We start from the raw sequence: 15,000 nt of genomic DNA, 5'->3' as shown, positions 1-15,000 counted from the left end.
ACGGGCGGCTGCCATGTTGCTCCCCCGTTGCCCTGCCTCCCCGCCCCAGCGCCAGGGCCCATCCGAGGCCCGCTCAGGACGCCTCGGGCCCGAAGTTGCCCCGCTCCCGCATCGCCGATCTGGATCGAGGGGAGGAGTCCCTCGACCCCGATCTCCCCTCTGCTTCAGCGCCACCGGAGCCTCGCCGCCGGCAACCGGAGCCCCACCGTCGGCGAGTGCCTCCCCAGGCCGGAGCCCCGCCTCCTCGTCTCCCCCTTCTCCTCCTCCACTTCTCCTGCGCCCCCGCTGACCCCTTCCTCCCGCAGGTAGCCGCCGCCGCCATGGAAATCGCCGTCGCCGGCCACGTCTTCAACCGAACCCGGCCGGGATCCACCGGATCCGGCTGCCCTCGGCCGGGATCCACCCGTTCCCGTCCATCCCGGCCGTCCCCGGCCACCGGTGCCCTCGCCGGAGACCTCCTTCGTTCCCTGCATCGCCTGAAGCTGCCGCGGCTCTGCTTCCTGTCGAGCAGAGGACGCCGCTCGTCCCAGCCGCATTGACTTGCATCGTCGCCAGGTGGGTCATGCGCCCCGCAGCCCAGCGCAGCTCCTGCTGTCAGCCTGCTTCCCCAAGGGCCAGCCTCCAACATGCCCAATGTGAGCCTCCAGCGCCTCCTCTCTGCTGGCCCAGTCCACCTAGATTCGGCCCGTTGATATTTTTCCCTGTCTAGCGATTTTAACATTATCCTAGGATTTTCCAGTTTTGCAGAAAAGTCCTTGCACTTCATGCTTTTAATATCTCACAAACCATGCATCAGATTAGAATAATTTATATATGTAAAATGCTCAGAAAATTGTGTAGATTAATAATATGTCATTTTCATCCCATGTTAAAATGTTTAACTTGCTGTTTATTTAAATTTGCTAATATGCCATGTTAAAGTGATTTATTTCATAACTAAATAACCGTAGCTCCGAATTTAATAAACTTTATATGTATTTGGGGTGGAAAAATGCCTAGATTAACATGGTCCACGTTATTTTCCTGTTTAACAAACTTAAAATATGGTTTAGGACAGAAAAGTACCAAAACTAAAATATGGACATGAGGATTTTCCGGAATTGTTGTTTGTTGTTTCCGGCCTCATTTAAACTTGCCTAAATAGTTAGTTTAATTATGTTTCACCCCTTGCCATGTTTAACAACATTTAATATTGTTTGGTAGCATAACCGAGATCAAACTAAATAATTGCATGTGGTGTTTCGTCAATATGCAACTCGTTGCATATTGAGCTCCACTTAACTTGTAGTATTGTTTGTTGCACTTTGCCATGCCATGACTCATTAACCGGACATGCATCATACTTGTTTGTGCATCATGCCATGTTCATGCTTGTGCATTTACCATGTCGTTTGTTTCTTTCTGGTGTTGCTTCTTAGTTCCGGTAATGTTGCGTTCGTGAGGATTCGTTCGACTGCTCCCGTTCGTCTTCTTCATGGACTCATTCTTCTTCCTTGCGGGATCTCAGGCAAGATGACCGCTACCCTGGATCTCATTACTATCATTGCTACGCTAGTTGCTTCGTTATATCGCTATGCTGCATTACCTACCTTTTGCTCCTCAAGCCATCCCAAATTGCCATGTCAGCCTCTAACCTTTGACACCTTTCCTATGCAAACCGTTGCTTGGCTATGTTATCGCTTGCTCAGCCCCTCTTATAGCGTTGCTAGTTGCAGGTGAAGTTGAAGATTGCTCCTTGGTGGACAGGATTATGTTGGGATATCACAATATCTCTTATTTAATTAATGCATCTATATACTTGGTAAAGGGTGGAAGACTCGGCCTTATGCCTGGTGTTTTGTTCCACTCTTGCCGCCCTAGTTTCCGTCATACCGGTGTTATGTTCCCGGATTTTGCGTTCCTTACGCGGTCGGGTGATTTATGGGACCCCCTTGACAGTTCGCTTTGAATAAAACTCCTCCAGCAAGGCCCAACCTTGGTTTTACCATTTGCCTCACCTAGCCCTTTTTCCCTTGGGTTTCTGGAGCCCGAGGGTCATCTTTATTTACCCCCCCCGGGCCAGTGCTCCTCCGAGTGTTGGTCCAAACTAGAGAACCGTGCGGGACCATTCCTTGGCAACTTGGATTCGTCGGTTCCTGTACGCTTAGCTTATCCGGTGTGCCCTGAGAACGAGATATGTGCAGCTCCTATCGGGATTTGTCGGCACAGCGGGTGGTCTTGCTAGTCTTGTTTTACCATTGTCGAAATGTCTTGTAAACCGGGATTCCGAGTCTGATCGGGTCTTCCTGGGAGAAGGTCTATTCCTTCGTTGATCGCGAGAGCTTGTCATGGGCTAAGTTGGGACAACCCTGCAGGGTATAATCTTTCGAAAGCCGTGCCTGCAGTTATAGGCAGATGGGAATTTGTTAATGTCCAGTTGTAGATAACTTGACACCAGATCCGAAATAAAACGCATCAACCGCGTGTGTAGCCATGATGGTCTCTTCTCGGCGGAGTCCGGGAAGTGAACATGGTTTCTGGGTTATGTTTGACGTAAGTAGGAGTTCAGGATCACTTCTTGATCATTACTAGTTGACGACCGTTCTACTTGCTCTCTTCTCGCTCTTATTTGCGTATGTTAGCCACTATATATGCTTAGTCGCTGCTGTAGCCTCACCACTTTACCCCTTCCTTTCCCTTTAAGCTTTGCTAGTCTTGATACCCATGGTAATGGGATTGCTGAGTCCTCGTGGCTCACAGATTACTACAACAACAGTTGCATGTACTGGTTATGCGATGATCATGACGCGAGAGCGATGTTTGCTTGCGTTGAGTTCTTCTTCTGCTTCTTCTTCGATCAGGGGATAGGTTCCAGGTCGGCAGCCTGAGCTAGCAGGGTGGATGTCGTTTGAGTTTTTGTTTGTGATTCATCCTTAGACGGATGTTGATCTTATGTATGATGATGTTGTATATGTGTGGCATTGTATGGCTTATGTATGTATCCCCATCTATTATGTAATGTTGATGTAATGATATCCACCTTGCAAAAGCGTTTCAATATGCGGGTCTATCCTTGGTGGGACCTTCGAGTTCCTTTTGGTTAGGGTCGCATATTGGGCGTGACAAGTTGGTATCAGAGCCTCGACCGACCATAGGAGCCCCCTTGATTGTTGGCCGATGTTGAGTCTAGAAGAAAACTATTTTGAGTCTTAGGATTATATATATCGGAGAGTAGGATTCTTTTTACTCCTCAGTCCCTTCGTCGCTCTGGTGAGGACTCTTGACGTAGATGTTTTGACTTTCCTCTCCTCAAATTTCACTAAATTGTTTTTAGGATCACGCAAGTATCTTAGAATCATTCCGATGGTTTTGTGACGAGAACATTGTTCTTGGTGCCTCCTGTCTATTTATGTGGCTTTGACCCGGGGAGTCGAGCTCTGAGGTGTTGTCGTCACAATTTTATCGTTGCAGTTCTGGAATACCTGAGATTTGCTGACATCGAAAATCTCTTTTGTACAGTTGTTGGTGAGATAACCCTGATAACCCAGTACTGGGGCGAGCTCGGGAGTATTGCCATAACTCGTATAACGGATGCTTTTTGAAGGTTGAGGTACATGATTTCCGAAGGTTTCTTGGTTATGTGTTGACGGATGGATACAGCTGGATGTAGGGATTGTTAGTTTGAGTGAGATATATTGCTTCCCCTGTATCCCCAATACCAGATTGCATAACCAGAAAGTTTCGGGAGTTTTATAGGTGGGAATTCAAGTAGCTCCTAGAATATCTTTTCGACAGATGCATGATATGAGATTGGGGTTTGATGTCTAGTGGTCCGCCTTTCCACGGTCGTTTTTTACAGTGGTCTCGTTGTGTCTTAAAGAACCCTTGGTTATGCTGGTTTGGGGACACTTCGTATGTCATGTGCACTGCCTTGTACATGATGGTGCTGTACACTCGAGCCCGTGTGGGCCCCACCACGAAAACTTCGGACGGAATCTCTTTCATATGTTTGTTCCGGCTTATTCTGCAAGCCAAATCCTTTGTTTTATTTTATTTGTGGTATTCGAGTTGCTTCAAAGTCAAATGTTGATTCCATACCTTTCAAGTGGTGTTCTCATATTTCTATGGGAGTACTAATCCTTTTGATCATCGAGGTTGTCATGTTAATTCTTTTCCAACCGGTGCGCTTCTCTTCGAGATGATCCCATCATTCTCCCCATCCGCAAGATCAATTCTAAGTTTTCTCAACGGTGTTTGTTTCATTCATCCCAAGTTGTCTTTGTTTTTCCCCACCCTCCCACCCTTTTCTTCAAGGACTCATATATTATAATCAAGTATCCATTTATTCATGCGAAGTCTCTTCACTCTTTTCAATCATTGTTTTGATCCGGTGATCCCTCGTGAAGATGCTCACGAGCTTCAAGTTCATCAATCTTCATTCTCGTATTCCTCTCCGGTGGTTTTAATTCAAGCTTTCGGTGTTGATCATATCCCTTTCCTCGTTTCAAATGTTTTTCCACGTCGGTGCACCTCTTAATCATTCACTTCTTCCTATTCATTTGTCCTGGAGTGCTGAAGATATTTCACAAGACTCGTGTTTCCATTCTTAATCCGTTCAAGATATTTCAAGATTATTATCTCATTCAAGTCATTTAATTATACCGGTGCAATCCCCCTTTCAATCATTTCATCGGTGGTTCTTTTGAGTGGGCCCTAACCCACAGGTCTTTCCCAAGATCTTACCTGACTCTTCGAATTATCAGGAGCGATTCTCAAATTCATTTCCAAGTGTGACGTAAGAATAAATTCCATCAGTCACATGCCTTCTCCAAGATCGCCTTCAAATTCTTCTCATTGTTGGCTCTACCCCTTCGCTTTCCATTCTACCAGAGTATCTCAGTAATTTTGGTGGTGTTTCCCATTGTCAGTTCAAGATTGAAGAAGAGTTTTCCTCTAAATCTTATCTGTTCTCTCAAGATTCGTGATTCTAGCTTGATGCCATCCTCTCATAATTGTTTTCGATTGTGAGAATTATTTTCACCCATCCGGAGCATTTCATGAGTTGTTTCCATTTCTTCCTCCGAGGGCCATCATGTCATAATTCTTCACTCTCAGCGTGTAGCTATCATTCTCCAAATCTTACCGGTGAATCGTTCAAATACCCTCTAATCAGTTCATGATCTCTCTGTTCTCATGTATCTAAATCCCTTCAAGTATCTTCATTCGTTTTCAAATTCTTTACGGTGATTTGTGCCTTTGTTACTTTCATTTTCAATTCTTATGGTGGACCGTTCAAGATTTCACTTCCTGCGTTATCAGTCAATTCATTCGTTCTTTTCAAACCTACTGGTGGTTCATGAAGATTTTCTCAAGTTTGCGTCATATCTATCTTGATCCTTTTTACGAGAATAAGTAGTATGCCAAATCCATTGCTTGTCATCAATTTAATTTGATGAAGGATAAGCATACAATAAATCTTATTCTTATTTCCTCAAGGTGATTCAATTCTTTTCTTCCGGAGATTATTCATGATGAATAAATTCTTGAGTACAAGTGATTCATCTTTCTTTCCGGAGTTGGTCATCATATCACATTCTCGGTTCGAGATGCTTCATCTATTCTTTTTCCAGAGTTCCAAGTTTTCCGCATTATCTCGTCGCGAAGCTCCATCTAAATCATTGCAAGGCTTCACTTTGTGTTTTCAACTTCTCTTTCTTTCTATCATCCTTTCATTACCGGAGTTCTTCATGGAGGCTCTACATGATCATTTGTCAAGGGATTCTTTTCATTCTGCAATTGTTCTTCAAGATTTCTCTCGAAGTTATGACCCGCTAAGTTATACTCTAAAATAAACATGGTGTTCAACACATGCTTTGTTTTGGAGGAGCTCAAGTATTCTTCATCTTGCATTCCGAAGTGCAATTCTCTCAATCTATATCTTTTGAGGTGGTGTTATGTCCTTCTTGATAATTTCCATTCATGTTTCATGATTCACATGTTGTCAAGAATGAGGTATTTTAAGTCCATCAATCTCTTCGTTGGAGTTATCTTGGTAGAGATTTCACCTAAAGCCTTCCCTAAGGAATGTTTCTATTTGTGGTGCTTATCAATGATCCAAGTTTTCTCCTATCCTCTCGGTGAAAGCAGTTTTCATCTCCATGCCGGTCTCAATCCAATTAATTGTTTCCATCGGTGGCCGGTTGTCACCTCATCATTTTGAGATATTTGCCATAAGCCCACAACAAGCTTGTGCCTTTCGTTGTTGGTTTTTCAACAACTTCGTTTAATCCTTCTTTGCAAGGATGCTTTCCAAGCTCATTTGTGGCAGAAATTGTCATTTTCTTCTCCGTCCCTTTATCCCAACAATCTAACTTCTATTCTTTCGTCCCGAAGGCATTGTGATGTTGCTCTCTTCACCCATCATCTCGTTTTGTCCAGATCATGTCATTGTCGTGCTTATCCATTTAACCGGAGTGTTGTGTTCTCATTCAAGTTCTTTCATCTTCCCAAGTTTTGCCTCTCTTTTCAACCTGAGTGCTGTCTGAAATCCTTCTTACCCATTGTGCCATTCTTTCAATAGTTCCGGAGGCAGTGTGTTGTTGATTTCATCAAGTATCCTCTCATCTTGTCTAGTTCATGTTCAATTTCTTCCATTTACAGTCGGAGTGCTGTCAAAATTATATCATTCTTATTCATTCTTATCTCGTTTCAACCAGAGTGGTTTCAATTCTATCTTGTCCATTAAACTCCTGTTTTGTGTCTTTGCAACCTCCAAGGTTCACATGGTGCCCCTTGTTTCTAGTTTCTACTGCAGTGCTCTCAATTGTGTTCAACTCCGTTGTGTTCCTTCTTTCAACTTTTCAACCTCTCAAGGTTCTTTGGTTTCACTCTTTTGTCAAAGAAGCAACTTAGTTTTACTGCTTATCTTCCTCTTCCTTTTCCCTCCAGTGCCATCCTAGATCTCGGGACGAGATCCTCTTGTAGTGGTGGAGTGTTGTAACGCCCCGGATACAACTTCCCATATTCGTAACTCCGACTCTTGCCATTTCCGGCTATGTGATTTATTATTTCCTCCGTGGTTGGATTTTTGTCGGTTGTTTTGCATTTTGTTCTTGTTATGCATGTAGTCTCATGCCATCATTCGCATTGCATCGGCATCATTTTCATAAAACATGCACCCGTTCTGGTTCCGCCGGTCCTCTCCGTTGTCCGTTCGGAGTCCAGACCACACTCGCACGCGCCCGCGGCACCTCCGTAATATTATTTTATAAGTGGCATAAAAATGTTCTCGGAATGGGTTGCCACTTGTCATGCGGTCTTATTATAGTGTAGAAAGACCGCCTGCCAAATTTCATCGCATTCGGAGTCCGTTTGATAGCCCAACCGTCATCCGTAGCCGCACCGTTGCCGGTTTAATCATCGGACGTTTCGGTCTCCGAAACTGCCACCGGGCCGCACCTCTCTTTCTCTCCTCTTCTCACAGCCCACCTAGCCATCCAAACCTTCTCCTCCGACCGGAACCGTCGGATCACGATCCGAGTGTCCCGAAACCCCTCCTAACCCCCAACCCTAGCCCCTTTTGCTATATATAGAGCCCCCCTTGCCATTTTGGGCATCCCTAGCCTTCCCCTACCTCCTAGCCGCCTCCCTCCTCGAAATCAGCGCCTTCTCCTTCCAAATCCGGCGCAGGCCACCTCGCCGCCGCCACTTGGCACGCCCCGTTTGGCCAGCAGCCGCTCCTCCCGCGCCCGCAGCCGACGGGCGGCTGCCACGTTGCTCCCCCGTCGCCCTGCCTCCCCGCCCCAGCACCAGGGCCCATCCGAGGCCCGCTCAGGCCGCCTCGGGCCCGAAGTCGCCCCGCTCCCGCATCGCCGATCTGGATCGAGGGGAGGAGTCCCTCGACCCCGATCTCCGCTCTGCTTCAGTGCCACCGGAGCCCCACCGTCGGCAACCGGAGCGCCGCCATCGGCGAGTGCCTCCCCAGGCCGGAGCCCCGCCTCCTCATCTCTCCCTTCTCCTCCTCCACTTCTCCTGCGCCCCCGCTGACCCCTTCCTCCCGCGGGTAGCCGCCGCCGCCATGGAAATCACCGTCGCCGGCCACGTCTTCAACCGAACCCGGCCGGGATACACCGGATCCGGCTGCCCTCGGCCGGGATCCACCCGTTCCCGTCCATCCCGGCCGTCCCCGGCCACCGGTGCCCTCGCCGGAGACCTCCTCCGTTCCCTGCATCGCTTGAAGCCGCCGCGGCTCTGCTTCTTGTCGAGCAGAGGACGCCGCTCATCCCAGCCGCGTTGACTTGCCTCGTCGCCAGGTGGGTCGTGCGCCCCGGAGCCCAGCGCAGCTCCTGCTGTCAGCCTGCTTCCCCAAGGCCCAGCCTCCAACAGGCCCAATGTGAGCCTCCAGCGCCTCCTCTCTGTTGGCCCAGTCCACCTAGATTCGGCCCGTTGATATTTTTTCCCTGTCCAGCGATTTTAACATTATCCCAGGATTTTCCAGTTTTGCAGAAAAGTCCTTGCATTTCATGCTTTTAATATCTCACAAACCATGCACCGGATTAGAATAATTTATATATGTAAAATGCTCAGAAAATTGTGTAGATTAATAATATGTCATTTTCATCCCATGTTAAAATGTTTAACTTGCTGTCTATTTAAATTTGCTAATATGCCATGTTAAAGTGATTTATTTCATAACTAAATAACCGTAGCTCCGAATTTAATAAACTTTATATGTATTTGGGGTGGAAAAATGCCTAGATTAACATGGTCCACGTTATTTTCCTGTTTAACAAACTTAAAATATGGTTTAGGACAGAACAGTACTAAAACTAAAATATGGACATGAGGATTTTCCGGAATTGTTGTTTATTGTTTCCGGCCTCATTTAAACTTGCCTAAATAGTTAGTTTAATTATGTTTCACCCCTTGCCATGTTTAACAACATTTAATATTGTTTGGTAGCATAACCGAGATCAAACTAAATAATTGCATGTGGTGTTTCGTCAATATGCAACTCGTTGCATATTGAGCTCCACTTAACTTGTAGTATTGTTTGTTGGACTTTGCCATGCCATGACTCATTAACCGGACATGCATCATACTTGTTTGCGCTTCATGCCATGTTCATGCTTGTGCATTTACCATGTTGTTTGTTTCTTTCCAGTGTTGCTTCTTAGTTCCGGTAATGTTGCGTTCATGAGGATTCGTTCGAATGCTCCCGTTCGTCTTCTTCATGGACTCGTTCTTCTTCCTTGCGGGATCTCAGGCAAGATGACCGCTACCCTGGATCTCATTACTATCATTGCTATGCTAGTTGCTTTGTTCTATCTCTATGCTGCGTTACCTATCTTTTGCTCCTCAAGCCATCCCAAATTGCCATGTCAGCCTCTAACCTTTGACACCTTTCCTATGCAAACCGTTGCTTGGCTATGTTATCGCTTCCTCAGCCCCTCTTATAGCGTTGCTAGTTGCAGGTGAAGTCGAAGATTGCTCCTTGGTGGACAGGATTATGTTGGGATATCACAATATCTCTTATTTAATTAATGCATCTATATACTTGGTAAAGGGTGGAAGACTCGACCTTATGCCTGGTGTTTTGTTCCACTCTTGCCGCCCTAGTTTCCGTCATACCGGTGTTATGTTCCCGGATTTTGCGTTCCTTACGCGGTCGGGTGATTTATGGGACCCCCTTGACAGTTCGCTTTGAATAAAACTCCTCCAGCAAGGCCCAACCTTGGTTTTACCATTTGCCTCACCTAGCCCTTTTTCCCTTGGGTTTCCGGAGCCCGAGGGTCATCTTTATTTACCCCCCCGGGCCAGTGCTCCTCCGAGTGTTGGTCCAAACTGGAGCACCGTGCGGGACCATTCCTTGGCAACTTGGATTCGTCGGTTCCTGTATGCTTAGCTTATCCGGTGTGCCCTGAGAACGAGATATGTGCAGCTCCTATCGGGATTTGTCGGCACAGCGGGTGGTCTTGCTGGTCTCGTTTTACCATTGTCAAAATGTCTTGTAAACCGGGATTCCGAGTCTGATTGGGTCTTCCTGGGAGAAGGTCTATTCCTTCGTTGATCGCGAGAGCTTGTCATGGGCTAAGTTGGGACACCCCTGCAGGGTATAATCTTTCGAAAGCCGTGCCTGCGGTTATAGGCAGATGGGAATTTGTTAATGTCCGGTAGTAGATAACTTGACACCAGATCCGAATTAAAACACATCAACCGTGTGTGTAGCCGTGATGGTCTCTTCTCGGCGGAGTCCGGGAAGTGAACACGGATTTGGGTTCTGTTTGACGTAAGTAGGAGTTCAGGATCACTTCTTGATCATTACTAGTTGACGACCGTTCCATTTGCTCTCTTCTCGCTCTTATTTGCGTATGTTAGCCACCATATATGCTTACTCGCTGCTGCAACCTCACCACTTTACCCCTTCCTTTCCCTTTAAGCTTTGCTAGTCTTGATACCCTTGGTAATGGGATTGCTGAGTCCTCGTGGCTCACAGATTACTACAACAACAGTTGCATGTACAGGTTATGCGATGATCATGACGCGAGAGCGATGTTTGCTTGCGTTGAGTTCTTCTTTTGCTTCTTCTTCGATCAGGGGATCGGTTCCAGGTCGGCAACCTGGGCTAGCAGGGTGGATGTCGTTTGAGTTTCTGTTTGTGATTCATCCTTAGACGGATGTTGATCTTATGTATGATGATGTTGTATATGTGTGGCATTGTATGCCTTATGTATGTATCCCCATTTATTATGTAATGTTGATGTAATGATATCCACCTTGCAAAAGCGTTTCAATATGCGGGTCTATCCTTGGTGGGACCTTCGAGTTCCTTTTGGATAGGGTCGCATATTGGGTGTGACAGCAGCCCAAATCGGGCGGTAGACTCCGTCCAAGGCTAAATACAGGCGAGAGACCGATAGCGAACAAGTAGCACGAGGGAAAGATGAAAAGGACTTTGATAAGAGAGTGAAAGAGTGGTTGAAATTGCCGGGAGGGAAGCAGATGGGGGCCGGAGATGCGCCCCGGCCATATGCGGAACGGCTTTTGCTGGTCCGCCGCTCGGCTTGGGGTGTGGACTGTTGTCGGCCACGCCGGCGGCCAAAGCTCGGGGGCCCTAGGTGCCCCTGGTGGCCGTCATCAGCACGGCCAGTACCCGCGCGCCGAAAGGCGTGTCCCTCGGGGCACTGCGCTGCAACGGCCTGCGGGCTCCCCATCCGACCCGTCTTGAAACACGGACCAAGGAGTCTGACATGCGTGCGAGTCAACGGGTTCTGAAACCTGGGATGCGCAAGGAAGCTGGCGAGCAGGAGGCCCTCACAGGCCGCACCGCTGGCCGACCCTGATCTTCTGTGAAGGGTTCGAGTTGGAGCACGCCTGGCGGGACCCGAAAGATGGTGAACTATGCCTGATCAGGGCGAAGCCAGAGGAAACTCTGGTGGAGGCTTGAAAGCGATACTGATGTGGAAATCGTTCGTCTAACTTGGGTATAGGGGCGAAAGACTAATCGAACCATCTAGTAGCTGGTTCCCTCCGAAGTTTCCCTCAGGATAGCTGGAGCCCATTACGAGTTCTATCAGGTAAAGCCAATGATTAGAGGCATTGGGGATGCAACGTCCTCGACCTATTCTCAAACTTTAAATAGGTAGGATGGCGCGGCTGCTTCGGTGAGCCGTGCCACGGAATCGGGTGCTCCAAGTGGGCCATTTTTGGTAAGCAGAACTGGTGATGCGGGATGAACCGGAAGCCGGGTTACGGTGCCCAACTGCGCGCTAACCTAGAACCCACAAAGGGTGTTGGTCGATTAACACAGCAGGACAGTGGTCATGGAAGTCGAAATCCGCTAAGGAGTGTGTAACAACTCACCTGCCGAATCAACTAGCCCCGAAAATGGATGGCGCTGAAGCGCGCGACCCACACCTAGCCATCTGGGCGAGCACCATGCCCCGATGAGTAGGAGGGCGCGGCGGCCACTACAAATCCCGGGTCGTGAGCCCGGGCGGAGCGACCGTCGGTGCAGATCTTGGTGGTAGTAGCAAATATTCAAATGAGAACTTTCAAGGCCGAAGAGGAGAAAGGTTCCATGTGAAGGACACTTGCACATGGGTAAGCCGATCCTAAGGGACGGGGTAACCCCGGCAGATAGCGCGATCACGCGCATCCCCCGAAAGGGAATCGGGTTAAGGTTTCCCGAGCCGAGATGTGGAGGTTGATGGCGACGTTAGGAAGTCCGGAGACGCCAACGGAGGCCTTGGGAAGAGTTATCTTTTCTACTTAACGGCCTGCCAACCCTGGAAATCGTTCAGCCAGAGGTAGGGTCCAGTGGCCGGAAGAGCACCACACGTCGCGCGGTGTCCGGTGCGCCCCCGGCGGCCCCTGAAAATCCGGAGGACCGAGTACCGTTCATGCCTAGTCGTACTCATAACTGCATCAGGTCTCCAAGGTGAACAACCTCTGGCCAATGGAATAATGTAGGCAAGGGAAGTCGGCAAAACGGACCCGTAACTTCGGGAAAAGGATTGGCTCTGAGGACTGGGCACGGGGGTGCCGGCCCCGAACCCGTCGGCTGTCGGCGGATTGCTCGAGCTGCTCATGTGGCGAGAGCGGGTCGCCGCGTGCCAGTCGGGGGACGGACCGGGAATCGCCCCTTCGGGGCTTTCCCCGAGCATGATACAGTCGACTCAGAACTGGTACGGACAAGGGCAATCCGACTGTTTAATTAAAACAAAGCATTGCGATGGTCCTCGCGGATGCTGACACAATGTGATTTTTGCCCAGTGCTCTGAATGTCAAAGTGAAGAAATTCAACCAAGCGCGGGTAAACGGCGGGAGTAACTATGACTCTCTTAAGGTAGCTGTTGGTGTCAAAACCGGCGGATCTCGGGTAGGGGGTCCCGAACTGTGCATCTAGGCAGATGGTAACAGGAGACAAGGGACACGATGTTTTACCCAGGTTCGGGCCCTCTTGATGGAGGTAAAACCCTACGTCCTGCTTGATTAATATTGATGATGTGTGTTACAAGAGTGGATCTACCACGAGATCAAGGAGGCTAAACCCTAGAAGCTAGCCTATGGTATGATTGTTGTTCGTCTTATGGACTACAGCCATCCGGTTTATATAGACACCGGAGAGGGCTAGGGTTACACAGAGTCGGTTACAATGGTAGGAAATCTACATATCCGTATCGCCAAGCTTGCCTTCCACGCCAAGGAAAGTCCCATCCGGACACGGGACGAAGTCTTCAATCTTCTATCTTCATAGTCTTGGAGTCCGGCCGATCATGATAGTTCGGCTATCCGGACACCCCCTAGTCCGGAACTCCCTCAGTAGCCCCTGAACCAGGCTTCAATGACGACGAGTCCGGCGCGCATGTTGTCTTCGGCATTGCAAGGCGGGTTCTTCCTCCGAATAAATTATAGAAGATTGTGAACACCAGGATAGTGTCCGACTCTGCAAAAATAAATTCCATGTACCACCGTAGAGGAAATAATATTACACAAGATCAATCTGCTGACCTATTCTGTGGCGTGACGTCACGCCACTTCCAAGCTTTTACTCGAATTGTTTTTATTGTTCCACCTCAGCGCATTTAGCGAAGCGGTTTCCTTGGCACGTCTTGTCAAAGCAGAGATCGTGTTCCCCTTATACTGGGATTCCCATCAATACGGACGTGGGTAACCCAACCGCGCCATTGATTGTGACGCTTGGGAGATAAGCGAGTTTTACCTGGCCGGTGGGGACACATGTTTTTGTCCGCCCATATAAGGGGATAAAGATCCAACCCTTTTACCTGCGCCTTCTTCCTCCTTGGCTTATCCCTCTCCACGAACTCGAGCTCCAGCGCCCAAGTCCGCACTTCTCATCTCAACCTTCTCCAACTATGTCCGGAGCGGGAGGCACGTGGATGGCCTCCTCCGTCACGGAGGGGCAGATCCAGAAGCTGCGCGACGCTGAATATTTGTCCAGCGACATCGCGCACCGGCTCCCCGACGAGGGAGAGCTCATCCCCACCCCCAGGCCCCATGAGAGGGTAGTATTTCTTCCCCATTTCCTCCGCGGACTGGGCTTCCCACTTCATCCTTTTGTCTGGGGGCTCATGTTCTACTACGGCCTAGATTTCCATGAGCTGGCCCCGAATTTCATCCTCAACATCTCGGCGTTTATCGTCGTGTGCGAGGCCTTCCTCTGCATCCAGCCCCACTTCGGCTTGTGGCTCAAGACCTTCAGTGTCAAGCCGAAGGTTGTGAAGGGTAGCCAAGTGGAGTGCGGAGGCGCCATGGTGGGCAGGATGTCCCACGTTACATGGCTGCAGGGCACTTTCGTGGAAACCATTAAGGGGTGGCAATCGGGGTGGTTCTACATTACCGAGCCGCGTGACCCCGATTGGGCAGCGGCCCCCGAATTCAGATCTGGCATCCCTACACGGCTCACCTCCTGGAAAGAGAGTGGCCGGATCTGGGGGGATTCGGAGGAGCTGACCGGACTCCAAGCCTATATCCAGAAGCTGGTGGACAAGAAGCTCAAGCTTGTCAACGTAGTCCAGGTCATGCTCATCTACCGGATTCTCCCGTGCCAACGACGGGGTTTCAACATGTGGGAGTTCGATCTGGCGCAGCACCAGACCCTGAGCGGGCTCTTCGACACTACGTACGAAGATGTCTGGAAGGTGCTGTTCAAGGGCGCCGAGGCTCCCGCATCCGATACCGAAGATCGCGGATTCCGCTCACAGCGTCCAGCTGACGAGGTAAGCGATTATGCCACTTGTTTTCCATAGTTTGACTCTATGCGGGATCTAAACTCCCTTTACCTTTGACAGGACTGGCTGGCAAAGGCCGAACGGACTATCTGTCTGGCCCCATTGCCGGAGGCCAACGTTGCCTCGGATGTCCCGTCGTTATGCCATCACGAAGGTGTTGGCCCGGTCTCGTGTATGTCCCGTGAGAAATTCTGACCCAACAGCCGAATGTGGCTCGGGAAACAGGAAAGTACCCTGTTACGTACATGATCCGACCGATGGTAAACAG

This window comes from Triticum aestivum, chromosome 1B (assembly GCF_018294505.1).
Source record: "Triticum aestivum cultivar Chinese Spring chromosome 1B, IWGSC CS RefSeq v2.1, whole genome shotgun sequence".
NCBI classification, from domain to species: Eukaryota; Viridiplantae; Streptophyta; class Magnoliopsida; order Poales; family Poaceae; genus Triticum; species Triticum aestivum.
This window is presented reverse-complemented; position numbering follows the sequence as displayed.